Source organism: Adiantum capillus-veneris, chromosome 4 (assembly GCF_014529385.1).
Source record: "Adiantum capillus-veneris isolate H3 chromosome 4, ASM1452938v2, whole genome shotgun sequence".
NCBI lineage: Eukaryota > Viridiplantae > Streptophyta > Polypodiopsida > Polypodiales > Pteridaceae > Adiantum > Adiantum capillus-veneris.
Genome location: NC_140934.1, coordinates 143,287,484 through 143,310,993, shown reverse-complemented (window position 1 = coordinate 143,310,993; position 23,510 = coordinate 143,287,484). Strand labels below are relative to the sequence as shown.

The 23,510-nt window shown below is 44.4% G+C and overlaps 1 pseudogene across 1 annotated transcript; it reads right to left on the bottom strand.

Annotated features, from left to right (window-relative positions):
- Positions 1–50: 50 nt before the first annotated feature.
- LOC147460088 (pentatricopeptide repeat-containing protein At2g27610-like) lies at positions 51–3,016 on the bottom strand (annotated as a pseudogene). The gene is made up of 2 exons (XR_015187936.1): positions 2,808–3,016; positions 51–2,679 (listed from the first exon to the last, which is right to left on the bottom strand). The product of XR_015187936.1 is annotated as a pentatricopeptide repeat-containing protein At2g27610-like (transcript).
- Between the last annotated feature and the right edge of the window lie 20,494 nt (positions 3,017–23,510).

Here is a 23,510-nt window from a genome sequence, read left to right as displayed (position 1 = left end):
GATCGTGAAAGAAGGGAAATGGAGTGTGTGTTGTTTGGGGGGGGGGGGGGGGGGGGGGGGGGTTTGTTTGTTGTTGCATCTGAGCCGGAGATCCTTGGTACACTACTCCCTTGCACAGTGAAAGAGGGTACGATATCAGGAGTTGCATTATCGGCCCACGTAAGCTCAGGTAGCATGAGTGGAGGGCGAGCACTATAGCACCTGTCCACAGAGAGGCAATGCCCCACGAAAGTGACGGGTGGACAGCAGGACCCATAAAGTGTAGAGATATGGTAAAGGCACACAGGCTCAGTCCGACACATGGTACTCTTGAGTTTTCTCCTTTGATATGTCCTCTCGAAGGCCATGGAGAGGGGGAAGGGATTTCAGAAGAGGGAAATGCTTCCTCATGCCCTGCCCTCTTCCGGAACCCTTTCCGCCTTCATATATGTATATATATTCTCATGGTGAATACATACAATCATAGTTCTTAAAATGTTGTTGTAATCACCTTTTGCCACAAGGGTATGGGCTTCCTTTGGAATTGGACACCAAAAGAACTGATGAAACTTCAAGTTCCCCAGATTCAAGTTTTCCAACGCTTTTTTTACTGCTAATAACGACAATAACATTTTCCACCTTGAAAAGCATGCAGGCAATTTGCATTTTTTACCACTATTTTATGCTTCTCTATTTTTTATATCAGTGAGGTGGCAGCATGGCAATCCCCGCATACCGGCATGTTTTTGGTGATGCATATATCCGTCCTTTGTGGCATATTGATGATTGTACAAGCAATGACTTGTTTCTCAGAATGCTGAAAACCCGAAACCTTCTTTCAAGCAAGGGGAATATTTTGTGAGACCCAATGCAAATTTGGGGAATACCCTTGTAGGGACAATTTAAGTTCAAGACCTTGTAGCTTCAAATAGATTTGTCTGCTTTGCGGATGCTCGGTATGCCCAACAACAAATCTATGAACCTTTCTACTTGCATCAGTCCAGCAGCTACATCCTGACTGCTCCGACAAGCACCTAGAAGAGTCGACAAGCACCTAGAAGAGTTGACCAAACTGGTGGATAATCAGATGATGGCATCATCTTGATTACTCTCATAGCTTTGTCAAAATGCCTTGCCCGACCGAAAAGGTCAACCAGACAAGCATAGTGCTCTTTCTCTGGTATAATGCCATATTTTTTCGTCATGCTATCAAAAAGCATTTGGCCCTCATCCAGTAGACCTGAATGACTACATGCATTAAGCACACTGAGAAAAATGATTGCAGTTGGGGAGATGCCCTCATGTTGCATCCGACAAAAACAGTTCAGAGCTTCCTCGGCCAGCCCTTGCTGGGCGTATCCTCCGACAAGAGCACTCCAAGAGACTTCGTTTGGCGAGAAACCTTCACTTCGCATCTGGTTAAAACAGCCAAGAGCTTCCTTGCCACAGCCATGTTTGGCATATCCTGCAATCAACGCATTCCAAGAGATCACATCCCGGAGAGGATGCGCATCAAGAACTTTTCATGCTTTCATGAGGGCACCACATTTGGCATACATATCAACCAAAGCACCGCCAAGCAAGACACCTTTCTTCAACAGCCCCTGTTTAGCAACCTCATCGTGAATTCTCTCACCCATGTCAATGTCTTGCACAAGGCCACACGCCTTCAAGGTGCAAGCATAGGTGACTACGTCTGGAGAGAGGCCTTCCCTTTGCATCCGCTGGAAACAGCAGAGAGCTTCCTTGCCACAGTCATGTTGACCATATCCTGCAATCAATGCATTCCAAGTGATAACATTCCGGACAAAAAGCCCATCAAGAACTTCTTGTGCTTTCATAAGGGCACCACATTTGGCATACATATCAACCAAAGCACCGCCAAGAAAGACACTTTTCTTCAACAGCCCCTGGCTGGCAATCTCATCATGAATTCTCTCACCAATGTCAATGTTTTGCATAAGGCCACAGGCCTTCAAGATGCAAGCATAGGTTACTGCATCTGGAGAAAAGCCTTCCCTTTGCATCTGATTGAAACAGCCCATAGCTTCCTTGCCACAACCATGTTGGGCATATCCTGCAATCAAGGCATTCCAAGAGACCGCATCCCAGATAGGATGTCCATCAAGAACTTTTCGTGCTTTTGTGAAAGCACCACATTTGGCATACATATCGACCAAAGCACCACCAAGCATGACACCTTTCTTTAACAGCCCCTGACTAGAAATCTCGTCGTGAATTCTCTCACCCATGTCAATGTCTTGCGTAAGGCCGCAGGATTTCAAGGTGCAAGCATAGGTGATTGCATTTGGAGAGAGGCCTTCCCTTCGCATCCTGTGAAAACAGCGCAGAGCTTCCTTGCCACAATCATGTTGGGCATATCCTGCAATCAACGCATTCCAAGTGAATGACATTCCGGACAGAAAGCACATCAAAAACTTCTTGTGCTTTTGTTAGGACACCACATTTAGCATACACACTCACCAATGTGCTCCCTAAATATGCATCTTTCTGGAGTAACCCACTATTGTGAAGTTGAGTGTGTATCCTACTGACATGGTACAAATCCTTCTTCTGACCACAGACTTTTAGTCTGTTCAGAAAAGAAAAACTCATTGTTTTTGACTCCTCATTATGCTCTTCCTGTCTATGCTTGACTTGTGTAGCGAATATTGCTTCTTCTCTGGATTTGCTGCAGCTCTGAAAACAGTACAAAGCTGGCGACAGTTAAAGAGATATTCATCAACCACAAAAATCGAGAAAAGACTTTTTTTTGGTTTGGCGCGGGGTGACAAACCCCAAAGAGAAAGAGAAACAGCGTTTCTTACCTTGACAATATGCAGCTGTCCCGTAGAGCTGGTTGCCAACCTAGGCTTGTCACTCATCCCTCATTCTTTGCAGAATACATTGTCCGAACGAACTAGTCTTGTTTGGTGGGACTTGCTATATAACATCTATAGAATAATCATGCAGCGCACGCCAATTGCGATCGAATCGAGCTTATTGAACTTAGGGTCCAGATTCTAGAAGCCCCCAATGCCAATTGCGATCGAATGGAGCTTATTGAACTTAGGGTCTAGATTCTAGAAGCCCCTAGTGCCAATTGCGATCGAATCGAGCTTATTGAACTTAAGGTCTAGATTCTAGAAGCCCTTATTGAAGGACATTTATGTTACCTGCTTTTGTCTTTATTTCAACTTTTGTAATGTCAGTTTGATTGTACAGCTTATTCAAGGCAAGGTTGTTATAGTGTTTTTTTTTTCGGCGCTTGTGAATTAAATTAGAGGGGCAAAATTACATGATAGACTCGGATACAAAATAGTACATGACCATATACACCAACCCTGATTACCATGCTAACTTCAAATACAGACCACCACCTAGTTACAAGGCTAACTTCATATACATCATATTGTTCAGTATCTAGGGAGATCATTCAAAAACTTTTTGGATGTGTTGGAGCAGCTTGATCCCTTGTTATATTGCCTATGAAGCTTTTCTCTTTCATTCTTGAATTCGTCAATCATCCTTTGAAGGTGAGTATAAGACCCATCGAGCAGCACCTCTTGTTGCTTGTTTATATTTGAGATGTTGTAAAATCCCATACAGTCGGTCAGCACCTTGTAGTTAGCTTGGTAGAGGCGGCACTGGTCCATTCAGTTGGTTAATTTGCAAGTTGACATTAGCAAACACATTTCTCAGACATTTAGTCTGGTAAGAGCCGTCAAATAACCTATTATTTCTCTCCTTCCAAATGATCCATAAAAATTCACCCCTAATTCTGTTCCATACAACTGAAAAGATGGAGACCGAGTCTCCCAGTAGCAAATGCTTCCAATTCGGGCAAAAGCCCAGTGCAGTATAGAGCGGAGCCAGTATTTTTTGAATTTTAATACAATTCATAAACAGGTGGGGGATATCCTCCACTTCCCTTTGGCAGTTGACACACACGCCCGACCCTAACCTTGCTTTCTGAATGCGACTACCTGTCCACACAGCTTTATGCAGGATTAACCAAAGCAGAACTGAATGTTTAGCAGATATTCCTCTATTCCACGCAGCTTTGAACTTAAAGTTCCATTGCTTCCTGTCCAGAGAAACATTCCAGCGAGCATTAAGTAGAACATGCACAGGGGTAGGCAAAATAGGGGGCAAAGGAAGGTGGATGGGAGAACATACTCCCCTGCTGCCAGTAAATGGCCTTGGTTGATGGAGAAGTACTAAGGGCCAACATCCATTCAGATGTTTTGGGGAAGCTAGACCTCCTTGTTTTGACTAGATTCAATTCCGACGGCTGAAGGCCAGCCTTGTGGATTAGCTCTGTATCATTAAGCCACCTGCATTCGCTTTTGTGCCAAAGGTCTTGCCATTTAACAAGGTCTTTGCAGTGAATTCTCCTTGCTGTTCTGAGTTGCTGTAGGTTGAGAGGGGGAATAGGGGGGAGAGACCACCATACAGAATCCTGTCCTCTGAAAGGGAAATTGTGCTTAAAGTCCCAGTTGATTCTGATGTGGCTTCTATAATGGTTCCACGAGTTCCACAGTGACTTGAGGAGATCCGATCCGCTAGCACTAATTTCATTTGCCCCAAAGAAGATGGGGACCCAAGGGAGGCAATCCCAGTCGTTCGGTTGACTGATCTTGAACTCGTGGAGGTTTCTGAACAGTAGCACCGCCCACTCTTCTTCCCTTTGCTCAAGAGCTCTGATGATTAATTTGATAGCAAGTTTGTCAACCCAAGCCGTGATGTTCGTAAGGCCTAGTCCCCCTTCGTCCTTCGGGAGGCAATATATGTTCCACTGCACCTTGGCCATTCCTTTCTTTAAGGGATCTCCTGACCATAAGAAGTTTCGGAAGACTTTAATGATGCTCTTCAAGTGGGAGTCAGGGGGACGCCAGCAAGAAAGGAAGAAGACCACATAACTACATAGAAAATGCTTAATAACTAAAGAACGACCTGTTATGTTTGATTGAAACCCCAGCCATCTGTTGAGCTTGGTTGAGAACCTCTCAAGGACCCATTGCCATCTTTGTCCAAGCGTAACTCTGAATCCAAACGGGATGCCTAGCAATATGAATATCACTCCATCTTGCAGAATCTTGCACCCTGGTCGACAATCCAATTCGGGAGAGGAGAGAGATAAGATCGAATACCTGTCTTGTTGTGATTGATATGAGAACCTGAGGCCTTGTAAAAGATGTCCAAGCATTCCCAGAATGAAGCTAGGGATTGGTTGTCGTTCTGGAGAAGACCATTGGTGTCGTCCAGTGAATTGTGAGAGACACCGTTTTGCTGGCCATTAGGTAATAGAATACCTTTGAGATTGCCACTAGCCATTTTGGCTTTGACTAACCAGTTAAGGGCGTCTGCAGAGATAGCAAACAGGAGAGGGGCAAGGGGGCAACCTTGTCTTACTCAACGGTGTAGAGGGAAGGGGTCAGATAGAGAGTTATTGAGGGCAACTCTAGCATGTGCATTATCGAGGAGGGTGAGGACAAACCTTACCAACATGGGGCCAAACCCCATCATAGACAGACTCTGAATGATAAACGACCATTCCAGCCTGTCATAGGCTTTATCGAAGTCCACTTTGACGAATATGAAATCCTGTCCAGAAGCTTCAGCGTGTTCGATTCCCTCCCATATGGAGATAACTGCTTCCGTGATCCTTCTTCCTTTGATAAACCCTTTCTGCTCAGCACACAGCCACTCTGTCAAGGCCAGGGTAATTCTGCTAGCAATGGCTTTCGCAAACACTTTATAAGCGGACGTTAACATGGTGAGGGGCCTCCAATTGGCCAGTTGTTCCTTAGGGCCTTTTTTATGAAGAAGCTTGATAATGCCAGTGTTGATGCTGATTGGGAGAGCGGAGAATTTGATTGCCTCCTCCCAAACCAACTTCAAGATTGGTGCCATCATGTCTTTGAAGGCTTGGTAGAATTTAGCCGGCAGCCCGTCTATCCCTGGGGTTTTCTTTATCTTAAGAGCATCGATAGCCCTCTTGATTTCTTGTGAGGTGAGATCAGAATCCAGTTGTTTGGCTATGTGGAGAGGGATAACCTGCTTCCTACTCTTTTGAATCTGCTCTCTTGCTCTTTTTGGCCTGGTTGGAGCTCTCTACCGGACTAAAAAGATTAGAGAAATGGGTGTGGACTAGCAGGATGTTCTCCTCCTGGGTGGTGGCCCGACCTGTTTCAGTAGATAGTAACGGTATCATGTCTTTTTTATGTTTCTTTTTGAGGGCTTTGAACATGGATTTGGTGGGCTTGTCCACCTGGCCTGCCCACCATTCCCTAAAGAAAACCATTGTGTGGAGAAGGATGAGGTCTTCCTCCATTTTTAACTGGTGCCGAAGAGTGCTGATTTTGTCTTAAACCTCGGGCTGCTCGATGGAGAAGTCTTCCAAGACTATGAGTTCACTGTATAACTGGTCTTTCCTATGTTGCCTTATTTCAGTGACCCTCTTTCTGAATGAGATTAGTATTTTTTGAGTGCTGGCAACAGCCTTGGACCAAGACTTTGCAGGTGAGTCTCCCTTTGAGAAAGCTTGAACCCATATGGCCTTGATATTGTCTTGAACGTCTTCTATCTGAAAGAGGGAAGAGTCTGTGTGAAACCAATGATTTCTGATTTTGGAATTCTTGTCATCTAGGGTTATGACTAAGGGGTAGTGGTCAGAGGCACAAGAGGTGTTAGCCTTGACTCTATTGTACACTTTGGCTACTCCCATACTTATATAACACCTGTCCAGCCTAGCTTGCCTTGCATTGTCTCCTTTAGAGTAATTCTGCTAGGAGAATTCTCTTGTCGTACCTATATCCACCAGGTCTAGATGCGTTTTGAGGTCCTCCCATTTCTTATGCTCAGCCCCTGAGATAGTGTTGCCCTTTTGGAGATATCGGTCTTCTTTGCTTTCCATCATGGTGAAATCTCCAAAGAGGATGACCGGTCCTATGAGGGATAGAAGTTCGTGCCAAAGGTCATTTCTGTTTTTTACAGAGCCTCCAGCATATACCAAGACCAGAGTGTAGTTAACAGGGGCATCAACCATGATAGCCACCCAAAATTCTCCAACACCACCACTAGAGGTGTTCCAGTGAGATTGGGTGTTCCAAGAGCTGTTCCTTCAGAACCTCAAGCATGATCAGAAACGTGCCACTGGTGGTCCTTATACGCTATTGTGAATCTTTGAGAGAGCATCTCTGTTGGTCTTGATTTCTTGTACAGAAATGACGTCTACTGGGTAGTTGAGCACCAAGGCCTTAATCTTCCTAGCTTTGATGGGGTCCGAGAGCCCCTTTATATTCCAAGAAAGTAGCTTCATCTATTAATGCGACGGTCTTTGCCTTTCTTTATATGAGTCCTTGGCGAGGCATGTGCCCTAGATTTATGGACACGTTTATTGTCCTTGTGAACCTCCATAGGGTTGGGGCCTGCATTTTGGCTTTTTGTCTGAATTGGAGCAACGTTTCCCTTGTTGCCTTCAGCTGATGAAGAAGCCTTGTTAAGGTTGGTTAGTTTTTCCTGGTCGACTTTGTTGACCTGAGACTCAAGACAAGACATAGTGTCGTCTTCCTCTTCTGAATCGGGACCAGTCGATTCTGCTACCTCGGAGTCCTCCCATTCAGGCAATGAGGCTAACAACGCAAATCGGTTGGGGGTTCTTGCCTTATTCTTGTCCATGGTGTTTCTTTCCTGTATATTCCTGTCTGACCTTGAGAAATGGGGAGCAGAGCTAGTGGGAGGGGCCTTGGGTTTAGGGGTCTGGGTGTCCTTTTGTTCTCTCACTGATTCTGGCTTAGGCTTTTTAATAGGATAGTCTCTAACTAAATTCCCTTTGGCCCCACAGTGGAAACAGGCGTTACGGAGATACTTGTAGACGAGGGGTTGCTCAAAATTTTCCCCATCATCTAGGGTGATGATCATGGCTTGAGGAGATCTGCAGAGATATCCATTTCAATCAGGGCCTGAGAATGCCACGCGGGGATGTAATCTCCCCTAGGTCTTCCTCCTAGCTAAGACCCAATAATTCTCATATGGTTATGGAAGTGCAGTGGTTGGCAAATTTAGGAACTCTAACCATACAGGAAAGTGTGTCAGCATTGTAATGCTTGTTCCATTTAAATAGGCACAGAGGTGTAGTTCTCAAAATTCATTGCCCTGAACTTAGAATGCAAAACACCATTTCTGCCATGCGAAAGACAAAGACATATTGGTTCTTAGGGAGAGCCTGAATGGTCTCAACTTCTACCCCTAAGGTTCCCCACTGGTTTTTTATATAGCCTCTCAAGATATCAGCAGGAGGTCACAGGCCAGCCAAAAGCCCTATCAGAGCCCGATTCTCCAGATCATTTTGTGTTTTACGGATTTGAACAAGTAGGATGACGACAGGCTTACCTCCTACAGTCTGTTGATGGCCTGTTGGAGCAGGGCTTTCGCCTCAAGACTATTGATCGTCGTTGGTAGGTTGAGGGGAGGTTGCAGCAGTAGGGCCTTCATCACCCCCAGCAGATACCCTTGTTGGTGTGAAGGCAAGGGAGGGTTGTGTGAAGAACCCGGCTCCATGGAGAATGGCTCTTGCAGCTTCAAGGCGCTCTATGCTATCATGTGGTAGCCCGAACTCAGGGAATAGCCCTTCAACTTGGGACTAATGGAGGCAGTGAAGATGTTGCAGAGCGCTTGGGCCAATTGTATGCAGAAAGGGGGGGGGGGGGGGGGGGGGGGGGGAGTGGTGTGGCAATGCTCCCGAGGCCCAGATATTTGGCACCCTATGATCCTGGCCTGGAGTAGGTGAGGTAGCCTGGGAGGTCATCTCATCTAGCCAGAGGTGGGAGGTTAATGAGGCGACGTGACCCCTGAGAGGGCGTTGCTAAAGCCTACGCCATAGCTAGGGATTAGGATCTTACTGTTGTTGTTATAGTGTTGGACATTTCATATGTGAGTATAGATTAATTATCGTAGTAGAGTTGTTGATGTAGTCATGCACATGCGCTTCATCTATAATGCATGCACCCAAGGTACAATTGATATCATCTAAGTCTGGTTTTCTTTCACGAATAATGGTCAAGAACTGAAGCAATTCAAGGTTCGTTGCATGTCTTACAGAGAGTGACATCTTGTACAAAGTTGCATGTAGCTAGTGGACCAAGCTTGTGATATGGCATGTGTTACAAAGCTCTCATGTGTGACTACAAACTGGGGGTAGCTGGGCAAGATTATTGAGCAAGAGAACACATTTGTTGCTGAAGGGATCTGCCAATGTACTGCTTGTTACGTTGACATTTTTTCTTACGATAAGGTCAAAAGTCATTTGGGTTAACATGGATAGCTTGTCTATAATTATAATATCTACCTCTTTTATGTCCAAATATCGCTCATCGGTCTCATGAATAGAGAGGGGATGTTGTTGATTCGTGGTTGGTATCTTGAAGTGATAATGGACTGTAGATACAATGGTGCTAAGTCTTGTTGCTACCACTCCGATGACAAAGAAACAATAATACAAAAGTGAGGGCAGCAGAAGTGTCTATTGCATTTGTCTGTTGATCTCGTTTATCTCTATATATGTGAGGTATGCCATCGTGCACTGGAAGGACATATTTCTAGATTGTGAGCAAAGATGCCACATTGCATGCTCCAATATTTATGCAATGCAGTAATTTCAAACCATGACCTAGCATATGAACGATAAGCTAGTTTCAAGTTGGCTGCAGTTTGACCCTAGCTCATTGAGAACTTCATATTGACACCTAGTGCGGGAGAAACGAGGACATATACAATATGTGATCAATTATTTAGACACCTAGTATGGTATCAATTATTTAGAGCTAAAATAAAGATGCACAAGGTGAATTCACTACTGTGATACACCACATCCATTCACTACTTGTGTATTCACTATTGTAATACATCACATGCATTGTCTACATGCAACCATATGCAAAGATTTGCGTGTGTAACTAACATGTGCAGATGTTGATCGACATCGAGTGTATACTTCTAAAAACGAGATCCAAATAAACCAAAGCAAGGGAAGTAATGCGGAAAATTATAAAACTAGCAAATAGATAAAGCATGAATGAATTGCAACAATAAGTGAGGTGCTTTCTTGACCTGCACTGTTGTACTGCTGCTTTTCGATTGTCCAATCTATAGGCCAATATTTGAGTGAAGCTACAAAAAAGCAATGTGAATAGTTAAACATATCATCTTGCAATGAACGTCACAGAGTTAAAGTGCAAAGTATATAGTGCATGTCATACAGAGGTGCCATACAAAAGTATGGTGGAGAGTTGGCACTGTGGTCTTTACAAAAATTATAAGTCCGTGAGTCCCGTGCTTTGAGCAGTAATGAGCCAAAAACAACTCTAAAGATCCATCGATTTTGGACCTCCAATAACCACTTTTTATGTGCAGGGGCCATAATAACCATCCATTAGAAACTAGTATCTCTAGTTAAAGGATGCAACTTAAAGGCTGTCAAGGTACGATCCCTTTAAAAGACGAAGAAGCCAGTGCTTATGACAGAGGTACTAGTAGTTCTGTTAATGATGCAATTGAGGTGGCGACATGAAGCCTGCGAGAAATCTAGCCATTTTTTGCATACAACCAGATTCCATATATTTAGTTCAATCGATGTGCCGCCGCCACCCCAGCCAACCCCTCTCTCCAGACAACCCTCCTCAAATTTTTGCCGATGTAATGGATCTTATATGCTAAGCCAGTAAGAGATGCAAAGAAAGCTGACTCATCTCAACAAGAAAACCTAGACAAGATGTAGCATCATGAGGAATGTATTTGCATAAGAGGGTGCTTGGCACCCAACATATATGATATATTGAGTGTATAACTAAATAAAATAAAACTCAAACCTTGAGGTTGCAAATGCATTCAACAATAAACAAACCCTGTCTTCCTGACGGTGAAATTGGTTCCACATGTTAAGTATGTAGCCTGATTTACCTTGTAATCTTCTGTGGTAAAATCGCACATTTGTAAGGCCCCCATTATGAGGAGAAGCCATCGTGCGTGAAGGAAAATCACTCGCCGGAAACCAAAATTTTCACGGCCAAAAATTAGGGGCAACTTTAGGGGAGAGTTTTTTTTCCTTCGTCGGAATATTCCTTTTCGCCGGAATATTATGGCCGGACGGCGGTCGGAAAGTGGTCGGAAAACAACCGGTCAGTTGGCAGGTGGCCAGTAGTCAATGGCCGGTGGCCGGTGGTCGGAAGTCAATGGCCGATGGGGCCAGTGGCCAAATTCAATGGCCGGTGGCCGAATTCAAAAGCGGACTTGTCTTCTCAAGGGCGGCCACACATGGGCGGATTGAAGGGTCCGATTTGGACTTATCTACACAAGGGCAGCTACACGTAGCTGCCTCTCATGAGAGAGGGCAGCCCTTTTGGCCTATAAAAGGAGGCCATTTCTACACACATTTCATAGAGTGTGAAGTTGATGCAACAAGGTGAGTGTGAGGTGGTGAAAGTGAAGCAAGGCGGGAGCTCCATTAAGAGTATAATCCCTTTGTAAACTACTTCTTGTTTTGAAGTACTAAAGCCATTGAGGCTGCTTTCCCGTGGACGTATCCCACATTGGGTGAAACACGTATATCGTGTGTACTCTCTCTCTCTCTCTCTCTCTCTCTCTCTCTCTCTCTCTCTCTCTCTCTCTCTCTCTCTACTCTATAATCTCGTGTATGTCAATCTATCTCTGTCCATTAAGTAATCTACTCAATTATCTATTTAGCTACGTCTTATTTCCTAACAACTGGTATCATAGCAAGGTTTGCTCGTAGCTAAATTATCTCAAGGAAAGGATTCCTTGAATTGAGTGGGAGTTATGGCGGAGGAAGGGAATCTCAAGATTGCAAAGTTCAACGGCAAAACTACCAACATTGGAAGATGCAGATTGAAAACTATCTCTACCAGAAGGACCTCTATTTGCCACTAGGCGGTTTTGCAAAGAAGCCCGCAACGATGGCAGATGAACCATGGATTGTTGTTAACCCTCACGGCACACGGACACCCTATGATTTATAAACGTTGTACTATTTAGAGTCAGGTACCGGGCTTGTCGGACCAATAGGAACAGGGTAAGGGTGATCGCCGATGACAGGCACACTCTAACTGGAATATTCAAGGAGTTAGTTGGCTAAGTATGGGCGCCCAAGTGTGAATGGGGTGAGCTCATATAAAAGCCACTAAACCTAATTTTTACTCATTCTCTCATTGTGCAATAGAAGCCGCTCTTGCTCCATCTCCACCTTCTCCTTCACCATCTCCTTGTGTGTGTGTGTGTACGTGTGAGAGAGAGTGTGAGAGTGTGTGTGTGATCGAGCGTTGCGGCGGCACGACGGCGGCGAGGCGGTTGAGCGCGGCGTAGCGGCGTCTCCCTCTTCTTCGCGGCGCGGGAATCCTTCATTCGCAACTATGCAGGAAGGTGAGTGACACACCATTCTTCCTTATGAGCTTGTCTGTTGTATGACTGTGTGCTAGGAGCCTTTGTGGCTCGCACACGGCGCGTAGCAAGTCCCTAGCCGTGACATTTTTGGCGTCGCTGTCGGGGAGCTGCTGCGCGTGAAGCTCCAATGGCGACCTGTAAATTGTATTGAAGCTATTTTTTATGTAGGAAAGGCACGGCTTAAGTTTGATTATTGTTGTTATGCAAAAATAGTAGAGAAAGACACAATGTTGTTGACTGCATTCAAGTTTTCTGTGTTCTGTTAAGCTCTGTTTTGCTAGTTCTATTAAGCTCAGATTTCAGCTTACACAGTTAGCATTTCTTGCGTTTCTGCGTTTTCTGCATTTTCTGGTTTGCACTGCACAGTTCTGTCAAGTTTCAATTTTCTGCATTTTCTGTGTTTTCTGGTTTGTGCACAGTTAGGCGCACAGTTAGTTAATTAAGTAGGTTAGTAATTAGGTGAACCACTGATTAGCAGGTCAATAGGTAGGTGGGACAGTAAATAGTTAGGTGAGGTCAACGCGCACCAAAACGCGTACCAAATAATATCCAACAAAAAAAATTTAAAAAAATCGAAAAATAAAAACGTGAGTGAGGGGGAGGTTATAAAAACGGACGGGAAAAAATCGAAAATATTTAAGCGTGAGTGACAGGGGGGATCACTAAAATTTTGATCGGGCCCAAGCCCAAGCCCAGGCTTCAGTCCTCAGTCTTTTGATACATACTAGATTCACTCTTATATATATACCCTACCCCCTCAAGAGGGAATGAGAGCATGTGGGGCAAGTCCTCCACTCTCCTCCCTTCTCTTCCCACTTGCACCCTTAGACTTGCTATTTGGAGCCTAGTTCCCCAGCTAGGAAAAGACTGTTTCGGGCTTTTCTGGAGCAAAATAGAACCAAACGGTGGGCTGTAAAGCACAGCGCGTCCCTCCTAGCAATACGCTCGTTTCGAGCTATCACACGGCCCATTCCACGACACGCTCTAAAAAATCTAGCAAAAAAAGAAACAAAAAACACGCAAAAAACTAGTCACAAGGCCTCCTAGAGCAGCTTTTTGACACCTGAGGGTATCAAAAGCACATGCACTTACGCTCTGGGCGGGTGCTAGAACACGAGCATATTGAGGGTGCCTCTGTTCATACGGACACCCATTACCCATCCACGATAGGCTCTAGACCCTCAGCGGGGACACAAGGTAGCACCACCCAAGACCCCAAAATAGCCGCTAGTGATTCCTCCTCCGACTCAGAAATCATGGAAGCATACCCTACCCAAAACACTGAGAGAGAAGGCCATGCACCTCCCGAAGCTCCACAGCCTAGTACTAGTATGTTTAGCCGTTTCATGGAAACATTAGGTAGAGCTACTCGCTCGAAACCTGATGCAAATGAAGCACACGAAGGGGGTGGGGAAGTGGACTCTCCTTTCACATCGCACGTGGACCCCACACCCCCAAAGAGTGTCCATGTGGATATCCTGCCAACTTCTAACCAAGAAGGCCCTGTTGAGCTGCCTCCTTCAGAAGTTCCCTCTAGAGTACCGTTGGTGACAAGTAAAACCACGGGGAGCAACATTGCTTCTACCTCACAAGAAACCGTTAACACGTCGACTCTAGAAGGATTGTTCATTAATGATCATTGGACATACGACCTCCACACTGAGGTGTTGACGGATCTACACTCTGGCCACGCCTACCATGTAGGATGGATAGAGATTGTACAATCCACCTCTAGTGCCACGAGCATCGAAGATCAACAGAAAATGATCTGTAATGTTATCCATGGCATTATTCAATCAGATAGGCAAAACCGAGGGGTAAATATACTCTCAACTGGCCCCATGAGATTTCTGGATACGAGCAAGGCTCAACAGCCTACTCTATCACAAATGGAGACTCCTCTAATGAGTCCCATGGACCCATCTTACGTCATTTCACCTGGGGTCTCTATGAAATCTGAGCCTCCGAGCGACAACTTTAGCTTCCCTAACTTGGCTCAACCCTCTATTAAGGAAAACACAGTGCTCACTCCAGGGATAGGCCTGACAGAGAATGTACCGATGACATCTACGGTTAGCGCAGTGCCACTACCTAGTGTCGTAGTACCTAATATGGGGCCTCGACCGTATGTGCCTCTAGCCCCTTATGCACACATGGCCCCCACACCTCCAATTGTACCACTTGTTTATGCTCCTCGAGTGCCGCTCCCTAGCCCTTATCCGAGTGGACCTATGCCCGGTTATGTTCCATATCCTGCATCATCCACATATATGCCAAGACCGGTACCCGTCCCTCTCCCACATATGATTCCAAGAGTACCTACACCGGCCCTGCCTCCTCACATAGGTGACTTGGCAGCGTTTGCTCAAACCATAGGTCGATCTATCGTGGAAAATATGCGTCATGCATCTGATAGAGAGCCTAGAAGTAAGGCAGTACAAATTGCCAAACGCACGCAAAAATTCAATGGGGACGAAGATGCTAGAAAACACATTGAAGTGTTTGAACAAGTATGTGATTCCTTAGGGGAACGCAACGAACTACATAAGTGCAATGCCTTAAGCTTGACATTAAGTGGGAAGGCTGGAAATTGGTATAGAACCCTAAGGGTGGACGAGAAAACAATCTACCCTACCCTTCGAAGGTTGTTTCTAAAGGAGTACATACGAGAAGGTGTGCTTTGGGGTGTAGCATCTCAGCTACAGAAGGCCGAACGTAAGGAAGGAGAGTCAGTAAGGGACTTCATCAGTCGTCTAAAGCACTTAAACTCTTGTTGCCCTGTAAATGAGCGCTTCAACAATAACCAACTGCTTGATCGATTCATTCGAGGGTTGAGGAATGAAGGAATCTATAATGGACTAGTGATTAGAGGTATCACAACCTTGGAAGATGTCACTGCCAATGCAATCCAATTAGAGGACAACTTGATGATAGCAGGCATGAGGGTGTCTACTGACACGAGATCCACTAGCTCACAAGCCATTGAGTATGAACCCATGACTGCAAAGCCCATTGCCAATGAGCCAAAGGTATTTGAGACATTCTTGACAGACCTCACCAAGGCAATCCAAGAGTCTCTTAAGGATAATCGACCCCCTCAAAATAGTCACATGTATCCAAGAAGGGAGCAACAATGGTGTTCCATTTGCTTAGGTCCACATAGCACTAGTGAGTGCCCTACGTTTAGAGTAAAATTTAATGGAACTTGCAACGCATGTGGTAGGTATGGTCACCAAGCTAAGGATTGTTTAATGATCAAACGTATGATGGCAAACAGACCACCTGTAGCCTGGACGGATGCACCTTGAGCTCCTGTATTGATGCCTGCTCCACCTGTTGAGCAACTACCGCAACACATGGTCCCTAGATCTCAAAATGTTGTACAAGCTACACCGCTACCACCTCCTGTGCTAGGACCGCAGCCCCCGCATCCAAGAGTCGCCCCTATGAACCAAGTGGGTTGCGAGCCATCCAATGCTTATGCAGATGGCTGTGAGGAGGAACTAGACACTAGTATTGCCTACGGACTTGATACATTGGAAGAGTGTCCTATATACTACATGGAAGATTGTTGGGGGCAAGTCAAGCCGGTTTATCAAGCTGCTGCTCTCGCATCCAGAGGTCAAAATATCAAAACCCAGGCTAGGAGGCCACCTCTTCAATGCTACGAGTGTGGTGGACCACATCGGGCAGCGGAGTGCCCTATTAGGCTGCAAAAGAATGCTGCACAGATGCAAATGAATCAAGGGAGCACGTCTGCAATGCCAATACTCACATGTAATCGTTGTGGCATAGATCACTTGATTGCCCAATGCCCCTATAACCCAAATGCGCCTAAAATCACACCCCTAAATTTGGTCAAAATTGCTAGTGTGACATCGCCAATACCACCCGTCGCACCCGCTTATGCGATTACACGGTCCATGCTTCAAGGGCCACGCCATATCCTCGAAGAGAGAGATACCGCGTCAGTTATCCAAGCAAAGAAAAAGAAGACACGAAGGAAGAGGTCGCAGAATACGGGAAATTCAAAGCCAAGTTCCAAAACAAACATAGGAACAGGAGATGACCCCGTGTATATGAATGACCTCGAGGATGATTCAGATTCAATCGAGACAATGGAGACTAGAACCAATACCACAAAGGGAAAGACCGACAAAGAAAACCGTAACATGGAACCAAATGAAAACCGAATAAGAGAAAACCATAAAGAGCCTCTGAAAACACCACAAGTGTTTCCAAATCCAATCCAAGACCCCCAAGATAAACCGCAGGGGCAAAAAGGGAAGAATCGTAAAAAGAAGATTGGGACGTACCCAAACCCAGTAGACGAGATTGAGCAGGTGAAACATCTAAGAGGTTTAGTGGAGGAGACTCAAAGGAAACTAGAACCAGAACCCATGCATGTCAAAATTCATGACACAATGTTTCCCACGCAAGTTCATCCACCCCACATGAACCATAGACCGTTAGCCATATCTAGTATCATCCAAGAAGGGAGTGAGGACGGGACATCAGAAAGTGAGCATACACCTTTCTTGTTGGAAAGGATGTTTAACGAAGGAATACCTGATCCCATTGAGGAATATGAGATTCCATCCTCACCAGTTCCTAGTCAAGGACCTACACCCTGCAAAATGCCAATGAATGTTGCCAAACTAGTGGACTTCATGTCTTCTGAGGTCCGAACCACGATCATAGCAAAGCTGTATGGAGATCCTGAGTTATTCTTTGCACTTCGAGCATTCCTTAACGGAGAGCTACAAACGGGATTACCACAGTTTGCGCAACCAAATAGGCCTGACTCAATTATGATTGATGAGGAAAATCATGTGCAATCACTTGACTTAGATGGACACGAGTCTGTGATCGAGGTACCCATTAACGAATTAGGGTAGTATTTTGAAGGCGACGAGTCTAATGCGACCCTACCCATCACTACCAAGGGATTAACTATAAAGGGAATTCTCGATGGTGGTGCGGGAGTTAGCATCGTTACAAAAGATTGTTGGGAATCCATGGGAAAACCCCGCCTCAGTGTTACTAACATTGTGGTAAAGATGGCAAATGGCACCATACCCAAACCTATGGGGATGCTCAAGGATCTTAAGATCAAAGTTCTAGGACACAAGGTACGACATACATTCATTGTAATGGATTTCTCTAAACACCTTATGTCATATGAAATGATTTTAGGACGACCATTCATGAGGGAAGCACAAATGGTTCATGATTGGTCTAAAAATCATGTCTATTTGCAATTCCAAGACTCTGTCCTTAGAGTGGATTTGGTGACTGGTAAGGTACACCCCTTAGGGAGTAAAACCATTATTGATCATCGCTCTGACACCACAGTTCACTCGGCCCCACTACAATATTGTTACACTTGTAAGAAGGATACAGACATTGGCCAAGATTCTCCTTACATGGATGTGTTACCGGGTATGACGGAATCAGACAACGTAGACTGGGTACACCTAGCTGCAACCATAGATACCTGGGGAAATAGAGGAAACACTTGGGTCACACCAGAGGGGGAAGAGGTACCACAAATTGCACCTCTGAACATGATAAGTGCCATACATGCATCTTCTAAGGGCAAGGCAATTGTAGACCAATCTGACAGTGACATCAGTAGCTCAATAGAAGACTTTGACCAACACGACTCAGACACGGACTCCCAGAGTGAAACGGATTCTGAATCTCATGAATTAGAGAGTGAAGCAAGTTCAGAGTCAAAACATTCGGAAGGACCGAGCACATCAACCGATGATAGCTCCTCCAAGAGTGAAGAGGACACCAACGAGGACTCCTTTAGTGAGCCAGATCTAAATGCAAATCAAAAGCAGGTCTCAAATAAGAAAAAGAAAAACTTTAAGAGGCGTCAATATCGAGCCAATGTACGTGCTAGGATAAAAAAGAAGAGATCCTCAGCAGAATGGCTCAGTTATATAGGAGCATGTGATGCTCATCGAAAATTGGTAGACGATTGGGGTGAATATCTCCAAAATGTTATGTGGTGTAGACCGCGACCCCATGACATAGCCCAATTAGAGATCATAGACAAGCTAAAGTTGAGCCGCACTGCAAGGAGGCGTCAAAACCAAGAGTTAGCTCGACAACACAAGAAAGCAGAAATGGAAGCACAGACCAAAGCACAACCAGAATCCACAGACTTGCATCCTGCACCAGAACATTTCAAATCTTACACCACCGGGGAAGCAAAGGTTGTGTACACAAAAGCCCAAAGAATACCTATCGATGGGAATAATGGAATCTATGATGGTCCGGCAATAGTTAAAGAAATAGAATTAGCCTACCCCGATGAAGAATCAAAACCTGTTTTTATTGCCCAAGACCTCACAGAAGTTGAAGAGGCGGTCCTCAAAGAGCTTCTCAAGGAATTCAAGGACGTATTCGCTTGGACATACCATGATATGAAAGGTGTTCCACCTTCTGTGGTCCAACATACAATCCCTATGATTAGCACTGCGAAGCCCGTACAACAAAGACCGTACCCGATGAATCCTAAGTACGCAAAGATCATTCAAGAAGAACTAGAAAAGCTTATCAAATGTGGGTTCATATATCCTATTGAACACTCTGAATGGGTGTCTCCAATAGTTATCGTGCCAAAAAAGAATGGGAAACTCAGGGTGTGCGTGGACCTCAAAAAAGTTAATGCAGCTACTAGAAGAGACCATTACCCCCTACCATATTCCGAACATGTACTCGAAAGAGTTGCAGGCAAGGAAGCTTATAGCTTTCTAGATGAGTACTCAGGCTACAACCAAATCACGATAGAGCTAGAGGACCAAGCTAAAACTGCCTTCATCACAGAATTTGGCGTGTTTGCATTTCGTGTGATGGCTTTTGGCTTAACAAATGCCCCTGCTACATTCCAACGATTAATAAACACTGCTTTTAAAGAATATTTGAAAGAGTTTTGTGAAGCTTTCTTAGACGACCTTTGTGTTTACTCTTCTTGGAAAGAACATCTATCATGTTTGCGGAAGGTGTTTGAAAAGTGTAGGTTATATCGTATCTCATTGAACCCGTTCAAATGCCAATTTTGGGTCAAGCATGGAGTTATTTTAGGGCATATAGTATCTAAAAATGGTATCTCAACCGATGAGAGCAAAATTAAAGTGATTCTAGAGTTACCACCACCAACCAATTACAAGGGAGTTCAAAGGTTCATGGGACACGTGGGTTATTATCGACGGTTTATTTTATTTTTCGCTAAGATAGCACGTCCTTTGTACAAGCTTCTCATTGAATTTAAATGGACTGAAGAGTGTGACCAGGCCTATGAACAATTGAAGAAAACACTAGCAAGTGCTCCGATTTTAAGGACACCTAACTGGGATGTCATTTTCCATGTGCATATTGATGCATCAAACTTTGCTATTGGGTGTGTTCTCACTCAACCAGGAGAACATAAATTGGACTATCCCATTAGCTTTGCAAGCCGTCAATTGAACGATGCTGAAAGGAACTACACCACTACAGAGCAAGAAGGTTTAGCAATGGTTTATGCAGTAAAGAAATTTCGCTACTACCTTCTGGCAAACAAGTTTGTATTTTATGTGGATCATCAAGCGTTGCTGTATCTGGTAAACAAGCCATGCTCCACAGGAAGAATCACACGATGGTTGTTAATTCTTCAGGAGTTTGATTTCACGATTGTAGTGAGACCCGGTAAAAGGCACGTCATGGCTGATCATTTGTCTCGCATACCCAATGGTGAAGCCCCTACAGGAGTTGATGATGAATTACCCGATACTTCCCTATTCATAGTTGAGACTATGCCTGAATGGAGTGAGAACATTGTTAACTTTTTAGTTAATGGTTTTCCACCCAAGGAACTTCGTAAGGATATCGCTCGAAGGCTAGTAAAAGAATGTGAACCCTATTGTTTGATTGCTGGAACTCTGTATAGACTAGGAAAGGACGATATTCTTAGGCGTTGTGCCCGCGAGGATGAATATTTGTATATCTTGCAAGAAGCACATATGGGCATAGCAGGAGGAAATTTTTCAGGAGACCTGACTGCTAGAAAGGTGCTGCAATCAGGCTATTGGTGGCCAACTTTATTTAAGGATGCATCACTTTTTACAAAAGGGTGTGATGAGTGCCAACGTTACAAGACCACACAGCGCAAAGACAGAATGCCCTTACATCCTATTAAAGTAACCCAACCATTTGAAAAATGGGGCTTAGACTTTGTAGGTCCAATTAGTCCCGCAGCTCGTAACACTCAATCTCGATATATTCTAGTTGCTACGGACTATGTAACAAAGTGGGCTGAAGCTAAGGCTTCACAAAAAGCTGACGCGAGGACAACAGCTAAGTTTCTTTTTGAGAACATTATCACAAGATTTGGTTGCCCTTTTGAAATTGTTAGTGATAATGGTACCCATTTTATAAATGAGGTAATAAGAGAGCTTACCACGACCTTTATGATATCCCACCATAAGTCTACACCTTATTACCCGCAAGCTAATGGACAAGCCGAGAGCACCAACAAAACTCTAATCTCTATTTTAACCAAGACGGTAGAAGCTCATCGCACTGATTGGGATTCGAAGTTGACATCTGCTCTATGGGCTTATCGTACTGCTTATAAAGTGGCTATTAATTGTACGCCATTCAAAATGGTATACGGCCAAGAAGCGGTTATGCCTTGGGAGTTTGTCGTTCCTAGTCTTAGGGTAGCTTCGCAAGAAGGATGGAATGGTAACCCCTTAACCGAGCGTTTGTATATCTTAGAAAAACTAGACGAAGAGAGACAGTTGGCTGTGCAAAATGCTCTTGTGGAAAAGGATAGGAGAAAGAAGTGGTTTGATCGCCATGTGAAGGACAAGGACATCAAAGTTGGTGATAAAGTCCTTATGTATGGAGTACGTAAAGAGAAGAAAAAGTTGAAATATGCTGGTAAAGGACCATATAGAGTATGTGAAATTACCCCACAAGGTACCCTTCGTGTGGAAACTCTTGATGGAGTTGAAACCATTGGATTTCTCAATGGGAGTAAATTCAAAAGATATTATGATCCTTTAAGCCAAGAAGAACTATGGGCCATTCATCAAAAGAAGGCCGCCAAAGCACAAACCGAGTTAAAGAAGATACAAGCTCAAGCTGAGGCTAAGGAGCGACAACAACGTATAAGACAAAAACGAGAGGCTAACCTTGGAGTCACAAATGCATTCCACGTGGAAATCGAAGAGGATTGGTTGGACTCTGACACACCTCTACGATACCCTATTGAGTTAAATAGTGCCTATGGAAAAGTGCTATATAACGCCTTATTGGACACGGGTGCTAAATATAATCTGCTATCCTATGGGGTGTGGTGTCAGTTAGGGAAGCCACCTCTATCTGAGAGTATTATCCAAGTCAAGGGTGTCAACAAGAAAAAAACTACGGTTTTTGGAATCTAGCACACTTCTGTCAGTTATGACAATGGAATTGTAGCTCAACACTTTTTGGTCATGCCTACTGGAACTATGGAGGGTAATATAAACCTAGGACGCACATGGATGATAGCCACCAAATGCACTATTGATTGGGGGACTTGGGGTGTCACAACGCAAAAACCAACTCTTATCCCTACCACTCAAGCTATAGTCCCTGAGATATTGCCTAAGGAAATAAAACCCAAGACATTGCATGTCCAGGAGGTTGAACCATACGTCCCCATAGCCCAACTCTCTAGATCTTCAACTGATGTAGTTGAAAGAAAGCTTGAGACACACAAGAACCATCCTAATATAACAAAGAAAGCATACAAGTGGGTCCCTAAAGCTTCTTTAGTAACCATGGCTGATGCTAAAAAACGGAAGCCTCGTAAGAAACATCCCACTCGCTCCAAGAAATGTAAGAAAACGTGGCGCTGGATTCCTAAACGACTATTAAAAGCCCAAGGATACTATGATGGAAATGAGCAAATTTGGGTACCTAAACGTAAGATGTGTCCTTCCCTATCGACAACAAACCCATATGAGTCAAACAGTGTAACGCTAAAGCCAATGGCAGACCGTGGGAAGGGAAAGATCACAGAATGCTAGACACCTAGTCCAGAGCTAGTTTGGACTCCAAGGCAAACCCAATTTATTCCACCTAGCTCAGGAAGGGGGGAGTTCCATGAAGCTTCTAGCTCCTCATGTAATACATCCATAGAGGTAAAAGCTTCTACACAGCCTCCATCTATAGTAATGGACCTCAATGAAGCTACAAAAGAATCGACACCTCCCAGTTTTCAAGAATCACCTGATGAACCACTTCAAGTTCGATCCTGGGAGAGTACCTTACCACCCTTGCAACTTGACGAGGCACCTAGGGTAATAGAAAACTACTGGCAAAAATCCTCACCTATTACCAACTGGAACAATTGGTTTCAAAGGGTGACAAGCTCATTTCAAACGGTATGATCTACCCAAGGAAGGGGGGAGTGTTTGTGGACATCCATCATTCACTTGCTTCCCTCTCAACCTTTCTCCCTGACCTCTTAATCTCCGATCTTAGGGAATGTATATATAAAGCCTTATACTCACAAAAACAAGATAAAAAAGTAAAAGAGCAAGAGCCATCACACAAATCATAAAAACAAATTATGCACAAGAACACGACCCTTGTAATATTTGCACTCTAACCATCATCTATTTGCGTGTACAGATATGGCTAGTACGCTAGAGTCATCCACTCCTGCCTTGGGTGAGAGGTACCCTCGTTACTTTTCACAAATGTTTCACATGGTCTTTCCAGTGCTTGCATGTGAATGGGATTTGATAGGTATGCTAGCATGTGAGAGGAATTTTGAGGAGTTAGAATGGCTGATACGTCTCTTGACCACGTCTGATCCATACTTAGTAGAGAACGTTTCTCCCATTGCACAAGCCTACCCTTTTGACCAAGATGACTATAGGCGTCTAGTGACCTTCTTAGTAAACATGGGCACCTATGATGAAGAAGAAAATTTACATGACTACACGGATGGCACATATGGTCTCATGGATGATGACTTTGTTTATCTCAACGACGAGGATAGGGGTTTAGCCTTAGGGTTTCCC